At 40.3% G+C, this 6846-nt stretch overlaps 1 protein-coding gene across 2 annotated transcripts in view; it reads left to right on the top strand.

Annotated features, from left to right (window-relative positions):
• Positions 1-6846, top strand: part of dlk2 (delta-like 2 homolog (Drosophila)) — a 71838-nt gene that overhangs the window by 7792 nt on the left and 57200 nt on the right. The window contains exon 1 of one of the 2 annotated variants that reach the window (XM_025010142.2): positions 3613-3844. The exons of the other annotated variant lie outside the window; for it this stretch is intronic. The gene's annotated coding sequence lies outside the window, so the exon portion shown is untranslated. Of the gene's footprint in view, positions 1-3612; positions 3845-6846 lie in introns of those variants that run through there. 2 annotated transcript variants of the gene reach the window in all.

Raw genomic sequence — 6846 nt, 5'->3', positions numbered from 1 at the left:
ATGACCGGGTATTTGAGTACTGAGGATAACGAGGTGAGTGGGAACAGGTGGAGTGATTACAGAGTCAGGACAGGTGTAGATGGGCGTGGTTAACAGGCAAGTGAGTGACTGGGGAAGGGTGAAATGCAACATGAACATAAGACAACAAAATGCAGACTACAACAGAATCGCAACAAAACCCCAAACCAAAGAATAAAATAAAACATAAACAAAACCCATAGAAAAACCAAATCACCACACGACCGAAGCGAAAATGTGCGCTAATGCTTCACATTTGCCCACAAAGATGTCAGCAAAACACCGCAGTGAAGTTAGTTTTAAGTTGGATATTGGATATTCGCGCTCCGCGGAGTTAGTGGCGTCTAGCTCACGGCTGACCCGAAATAGGAACGCTAATGTCAGCCAGCCGTCCCTAAGTGAACCACCGCGCGTGAGAGAAGGGGCCGGCAGAGAACGGCTGGCTGAAACTCCGCGGAGCGCAAATATCCAATATTCAATTTAAAACTAACTTCACTGCAGTTGCAAACCAGTTTCCTACCCAGCTGCACGAGAGTGGGGGGAAGCTGTTTTGCACGTCCTGCAGTGTAATCATCGAACATAAATGCAAGTCAATCATCAACAAACACTTTGTGTCTGCAAAACATGTGCGGAGAACTGCAGATGAGGGACAATCCAGAAATGGTCATGAATGTCAGTTTACAAGCTATCAAAGTTCTCAAATAAAGCACCTTTTGATAATGTTAATGTTTGTTGGCAATTATCTTACAAAACTAGTAAGTATTTTTGGTTTATATATTAAAAGTTATGGTTTTTTATTAATTTTAGTTTAAAAAAAATTGCAACTTTTAGGAAAATGCCCCGCGAAATCAGGCATTTTAGCCCGCAACAATCACAAAAAATGCCCACGAAATCCTGGAGGGACTGATTATCAACTTTCTGGCCAACATCAATAGGAATTGTACAGTCTCTTTGTGAGTAACCAGGTAGCTGGGTATGAGCCCCAGGAGACACAGGACTGGGTTAGGGAGAACTGTTTGTCCTATAGCGAAGCCAATTTCTCAACATACTGCTCGCCAGATGCCTCTATCTTTTTACACTCCCATAAGCAGTGAATTCCAGTCCCTGTGACTATTTTATATTTGGGACATTTTGGAGAACTTCCTGGTGTGTACTTACTACATACATATGGAGATATGTATGCATTGTGTAGAATATTATATTGCATTTCTTTATATCTGTTACATACTGAGATTCTGGAAGGCAGAGTCAAAATGTCTTCCCATGCTTCTGAATCAATTGTGCTTTTCAGAATTGTGTTCCAGGTTGATCTTAACTTCTCCATATTATCTTTACCTAGGGCTTGTAACTCAGCATAGAATCTTGAGACGAATCTCCCACGCTTATGACAGTCAAGAATCGTTTTTTCAAGTAGATAATAGTCCCCAGGGAACTCCAATGAGTCCATTTTTGCCTTAACGTAATGTCTTAGTTGAAGATATTTAAAAAAGTCCTAGGATATGATGTCATATTGTGTTCTTAAATCCTTGAATGTCTTGAATTTACCATTATGCCATAGATTGTGTATCCTAGTAATGCCAGCAGCTTGCCAAAACCTAAGATCAGGACCAGCACCCTCTACTCTCAAATCCGGGTTGTCTACCAATGTTGTCAGAGATGAGAAATTTTTTTTCTGCCCAAACATCTTCCTCAGAACGCCCCATGCCTTAATAGTATTAGTAATCAGAAAGTTATCTTTGACAATGAGTGGGAGTTCTCGGTTTTGTTTGTTTAACATATTTATAGGGTGACAAGGTTTACAAACGCTTTCCTCGATCTCAAGCCGTGGATTGGCGTGTTTTTGGGTAGCCCACAATGAAATAATTCTTGCATGTAGCAACAATACATAGTTCTCGACCTTGGGTAAGCCCCATCCACCCAATGTTCTGGGAAGTTGTAAGATTTCAGTTTTATTTTTAGGTTTTCTGCCTGCCCAAATGAATTCTGATATTGCTTTATTGATTCCAGCTAAATCTTTAGAGTCAATAAACAAGAATAACATAGACACTAAATAAAGAATCTTAGGGAGAATTATCATCTTAATAAGGTTAACTCTCCCCAGAAATTATATGGGGAGCTTCTTCCATCTCACCAACTTATCCTTAATGTGAGTGATCATAGGATTAATGTTTTCGGAGTACAGCTGGCTAATTCTCGGTGTGATACGTATTCCTAGATACTTTAATCCTGTAGGAGCCCAACGAAACGGCTTAATGAATGCTGGTTCTCCCTGGTTGCAGGTATTTAGAGGCATTATTTCTGATTTACCCTAATTTACTTTATACCCAGATATCTTACCAAATTTGTTGACACAGTCAATCAGAGCTGGGATAGATTTCACAGGGTCTGTCAAAGTTAGAAGTATATCGTCAGCATAGAATAAAATCTTATACACTTTGTCTAATTGCGATTGCAAGGGACTCTATAGCAAAGGACAAAAGTAGCGGAGAGAGGGGACTTCCCTGTGCCGTCCCCCTTCCCAGCCCAAAGGATGCAGACAAGAGGCCATTTGTCAAGATGGATGCTGTAGGCTTTTTATACAGAAGTTTTACCCAGTTTATAAATTTTTCTCCAAATCCAAATCTCCTTAGCACTTCAAACATATACTCCAGTTCTACGCGGTCAAAGGCCTTTTCAGCGTCCATTGAAACAACGATGCCTGGTGTTTGTGTCTGAATAAGGTGTTGAATTATATTGATAAGTCGTCTAGTATTGTTTGATGACAGACGCTCTTTTATAAAGCCAGCTTGGTCTATACCGACTATGTTAGAGATTACCTTTTCCAGTCTAGTAGCCAAAATTTTAGATAAAATCTTCATGTCTACTCCAAGTAGGCTAATTGGTCGATATGACGAACATTGTTCTGGGTCTTTATCTTTTTTTGGGATTACTATAATATTTGCCATGTACATAGTATCAGGTAGTTTAGATTTTTCAAAAGATGTATTAAAGACTCGTTGTAATAGTGAGCTAATTTTGCCTTTTAAGATTAAAAAAATTCAACATGGTATCCGTCAGCACCTGCACATTTACCAGATTGGAGTGAAGAGATGGCCTTTTCAATTTCTAGAGTTGTTATAGGTCCTTCTAATAAGTTTGCCTGTTCTGGTGCCAACTGTGGTATTTTTAGGTTATCTAGTAGTCCATTTTCTGATGCTTCTTTTTTTACTTCTGAACGATACAATTTTTCATAAAACTGTTTAAAGCATTCATTTATATGTTTATTATCTATATGACGACGCCCGTTTTCATCCTGAATTGAGGCTATAAAGTTTGTGCCAGGGGATTTGTTTACTATTCTTGCCAAGAATTTGTTTGGTTTGTTGCCATGTTCGAAGAACTTTTGCTGTGCAAATAGTATATCCTTTTCGGCTTTCTTTGTTATTATGTCAGATAGTAAAGCCCGAGCTGATTTTAATTCCCCCAGAATTTTAACTGAGTTAGATACCATATATTCCTCTTCAAGCTTTTTTATTTTTTTTCCAATTTTATTTTGTTCTGCTATTTGTTCTTTCCTCTTACAACTGGAATATGATACTATTATCCCCCGCATGTATGCCTTATAAGCATCCCATACCAACCTGGGGTCGGTATTATTATTGTCATTGAGTTCTAAATGAAAGTTTGTCTTTTCTTCTAACAGTTTTGTAAAATCTTCATTTAGCAACAGCAGTCTATTTAACCTCCACGAAGCTGTGCAATCCAGTGGTCTAGGCGGTTGCATCGTCAGCCTAACAGGAGCATGGTCAGATAAGGAAATAGTTCCTATCTCTGACTCTTCCACGAGGTAGGTAGAGTTTCTTGTAAAAACGCTATTAGGTTCCTGTCCTTCTTTAAAATGTTTAGGATAGCCTTCCTTTTTATTGGATTATTAGAACCTTTTACATTCCATGTGCAAATCTTAATGCTCATCTTTAGAGTACTTCAATATGTTACTTTATGCTGTATTTTAAAAGGACACGGGTGAGATACAAGGTTAAGCTGCAACATGCCTGCCTCAAATTGTGTTTGTGCTAATAAACCAACGAAAAAGTTCCAAGCAAAAACCCAAACATAACACAAAGCTTGGACCAACCTCTACCGAGGAAACAGTACCCATAACAAGCTACATAAGAAAAAAACAGACAATAATGATCTTGTCATACCTTACTTCCAAGCAGACCCTCCAGGATTTCGCAATGTTCCGATCGCAACTATTAACGCAAAATCAAGCAAACCCTGCAAAATCGCAACTTTGTGCAACTTTGCCCAAAACACCGCAACTTTCCCGCAACTTTAACCAAAATAACCCCAAATAACTCACGAAGAAGAGATGTGACGTCATATCCTGTTCACATTAGAATGCTGGGAGCATGCAGGAGTAGCGACCAAAGACAAAATATATGCTAATGCTTCACATTTGCCCACAAAGATTTCAGCAAAACACCGCAGTGAAGTTAGTTTTAAGTTGGATATTGGATATTCGCGCTCCACGGAGTTAGCGGTGTCTAGCTCACGGCTGACTTAGCCGTCCCTAAGTTAACCGCTGCGCGTGAGAGAAGGGGCCGGCAGAGAACGGCTGGCCGACATTAGCGTTCCTGTTTCGGGTCAGCCATGAGCTAGACGCCGCTAACTCCGCGAAGCGCGAATATCCAACATCCAACTTAAAACTAACTTCACTGCGGTCGTAAACCAGTTTCCTCCCCAGCGCACAAGAGTGGGGGGAAGCTGTTTTGCACGTCCTGCAGTGTAATCATCGAATATAAACGCATCGACAAACACTTTGTGTCTGCACAATCCAGAAATGGTCATGAATGTCAGTTTATAAGCTTTCAAAGTTCTCAAATAAAGCACCTTTTGATAATGTCAATGTTTGTTGGTAATTATCTTACAAAACTAGTAAGTATTTTTGGTTTATATATTAAAAGTTATGTTGTTTTTTTATATTAATAAAAAAAATTGCAACTTTTCATCGCAATTTTTAGGAAAATGCCCCGCGAAATCAGGCATTTTAGCCCGGAACAATCACAAAAAATGCCCGCGAAATCCTGGAGGGACTGTTCCAAGGTACAGCAGGTGGGGGACCAAGTGAAAGAAAAAAAAAAACGTGATCAGAAAAAGAAAAAGGCTTAACCCCCCTGCCCTCTCTGGGTCTGAGTATTAAGTCACCGTGGATATGCTGGATATAATGAAGATATTTTACTTCAACGTACCGTTCTTTTTTATGAAACCATATAAACAAGACTGGTTTAAAATTATGAGTATTGTTGTTAAGGCACCTATTTTATAAGTGTTCATTGTCATGTTTACCTCATATTATTGCTCAGTCTTTTATGCACGCTCGGGCGTGTGGGAAGATCCGTGTGGAATCATTTATGAAGTGACTCGATAAAGTCATTAATTTCTTTCATGTCAGACAACAATGTGGTAGTCCCATATTGGTTGAAGATCGTAATAACCGCAGGGAACAGGAACGCGTATTTGACGCCAGCCTCTCGCAGCTGTCGTCGGGCATCTGAGGACTCCTGTCTCTTTCTAACAATTTCTGCGGAAAAATCTTGGTAAAAGGAGACTCTGCAATCTTCTACTTGAATTCTTCCTTTATTCCTTGCAGCGTTGAGGATCTTTTGTTTGTCGATTTAGTTGTGCAGTCTCACCAAGACTGCCCGTGGGTGGTCTCGCTTGTTTCGTTCCGCCGAGGGACCTGTACGGTGGGCCCTTTCGATTTTTATCCGTGTCTGCTGCAGTCCCCGGACCTTTGGAATCCATGCCTCGAAAAAAGCCACCGGTTCTCTGCCTTCAATGTCTTCTTTTAGAACCATAATCTAAATGTTTTGGCGCCTGCTCTGGTTTTCGAAGCTGTCCAGTCTTTCCATTGTCTTTTGGATACTTTTCTCCATCCCGTCCAGTCTGGGTGCGCTTTTTGTTGTTACGTCCTCCAAATCTGAAATACGTTGTTCAGCAGTAGCCATACGCCATGTCATGCTTTCGAGTTTCTCTGAGAGTTCAGAGACTGGTTTAAGAATTGCAGCTACTTTTCTGTCCAGCATTTCTTCAATATTCTTGGAGACTCGTTCCACTATGGTGTCTTCTTTTAGGGTATTTTCTTCTTCCACATCACTCAAAATGCACCCCTGCTCCATATCTTCATTCACATTGTCTTGGTTGTTTTGGCTAGCCATGGGTGTGCTAGCATTAGCCCCACCTTTCCGACCTCCCTTCTTCTTTTTACTCGATGCAGCAGGTACAAAAAAATTATCTAGAGACATGTCAAAGCCAACCACAGCTGCTGTTACACCTCACACAGTGGGTTATTGTCTTAAATAAAAGTTTTACTTCGATCCAGAGAGGAGACGAAGAGAGACACGACTATTCCGCAGCGTGCATCACGTGACCCCCCTTTTAAAGTATTTTACTGAGATTTTGTGTGATACACCAGCACAAAGCATAATTGTGAAGTAGAAGGAAAATGGTACGTTTTATTTTTTTCCAATAAAAGTCTGAAAAGTGTGGCATGCATTTGTATTCAGCCCCCTTTACTCTGATACTCCTAATAAAATGCAGTCCAATGAATTTCCTTCAGAAGTCCCCCAAATAAATGAGAGAATATAAAAATATGTGTAATATAACTTCAGGGTAAATACAGCAGATTGGTGCAGCGTCTGCAGTAAAGCGGGCACTGTACTGATCTGTCGTGGTGAAGAGAGAGCTGAGTCAAAAGGCGAAGCTCTTGATTTACCGGCCGATCTACGTTCCTACCCTCATCTATGGTCACGTACTTTGGGTAGTGACTGAAAGAACGAGATCGCG

This window comes from Kryptolebias marmoratus, linkage group LG22, assembly GCF_001649575.2.
Source record: "Kryptolebias marmoratus isolate JLee-2015 linkage group LG22, ASM164957v2, whole genome shotgun sequence".
In the NCBI taxonomy this organism is placed as follows: Eukaryota; Metazoa; Chordata; class Actinopteri; order Cyprinodontiformes; family Rivulidae; genus Kryptolebias; species Kryptolebias marmoratus.
The sequence above is the reverse complement of the archived record's forward strand: the minus strand, read 5'-3'. Positions and strand labels throughout refer to the sequence as shown.